Here is a 1019-nt window from a genome sequence, read left to right on the forward strand (position 1 = left end):
CGTGTTGCGGCTGCGCCGGGGCTGAAATAGCTGGAGATTGCGCGGTAGGGCACTCACCTCAGAGCGGCTGCGCTACCGTGGGCCTGCGCCGTGGAGACTGCGACCGCGCCGGCTCCTCGCAGCCTCCTGCCACCAGCGGCAATGGCGAGCGCTGCCGCCTCTGCCGCCGCCGCCGCCGCCGAGGAGGGGGGATGGGTAGGAGGAGGCACGCACGCGACGCACGGCTCGGCCTCCCCGCCCGATGGCCGCCATGATGCCAAGGTTGGCGCGGCTCGGCTGGCTGGGGCGGGGGCTTTCGGCGGGGTCCCCGCAGGTTCCCCCGCCGACTTCCCGAGTTCTGCGGCTTCACCCACTTCGACTCAGGTCACAACTACGAAAGGAGCTAGATTAGCCAAACGTGGACGCCGCCGAGGAGAGGCGCACGCAGCCCAAAATGGTTGCTGATCTGGTAAAAGTACCGTCTGTGCCCCGCCAGCCGGGGAGTGGGGACCTCCCGAAGCCGCCCAGGGTCCCCGCCGGTGCCCGGCGCCGCCCGGCCCGTCGCAGCCTCGCCGTCTTTTCGCGGTGTCCTTGGCTTCCACGTTTCAAAGCCCTACCCAGATACGTAAAAAGTTTTTCTACACAGCATAATAGCCACTTCTTCCCTCGTCTGTTGGCGAACCTTTCCCGGGGGGCCATTTCTGTGCCGAATATTGTTTTGGGTGCTCTGGAGATGCACCTGCTAGGGCCGGGGGAGGGAGGATCGATCTCTTTCTTTCTCTCTCTTTCTTTCTTTCTTTCTTTCTCTCTTTCTTTCTTTCTTTTTAGGGTGCCTAAAAAATAAAGAGGAGTAAACAGCAGAGTGTTGAAAAAAAAGTTTTATTTTTTTCAGAAGACAAAACAATACCCTTTTTACTTTTAAAAAAACTCTGGTGAAAATAGGTTTCCATATGACATCTCCTCCTTAATTCTTTTTTATTTTTGTTTTATTTTTGCCTGCCCTGGGGCTTGAACTCGAAGCCTAGGCGCTGTCCCTGAGC

The 1019-nt window shown here is 58.0% G+C and overlaps 1 protein-coding gene across 1 annotated transcript in view; it reads right to left on the reverse strand.

The window, feature by feature from the left end:
- Positions 1–183, reverse strand: part of Nrf1 (nuclear respiratory factor 1) — a 122445-nt gene extending 122262 nt beyond the window's left edge. Inside the window, exon 1 of the mRNA XM_013020034.1 lies at positions 58–183. The gene's annotated coding sequence lies outside the window, so the exon portion shown is untranslated. The remainder of the gene's footprint in view (positions 1–57) is intronic.
- Between the last annotated feature and the right edge of the window lie 836 nt (positions 184–1019).

This window comes from Dipodomys ordii, unplaced genomic scaffold (genome assembly GCF_000151885.1).
Source record: "Dipodomys ordii isolate 6190 unplaced genomic scaffold, Dord_2.0 Scaffold48, whole genome shotgun sequence".
Classification (NCBI taxonomy): Eukaryota; Metazoa; Chordata; class Mammalia; order Rodentia; family Heteromyidae; genus Dipodomys; species Dipodomys ordii.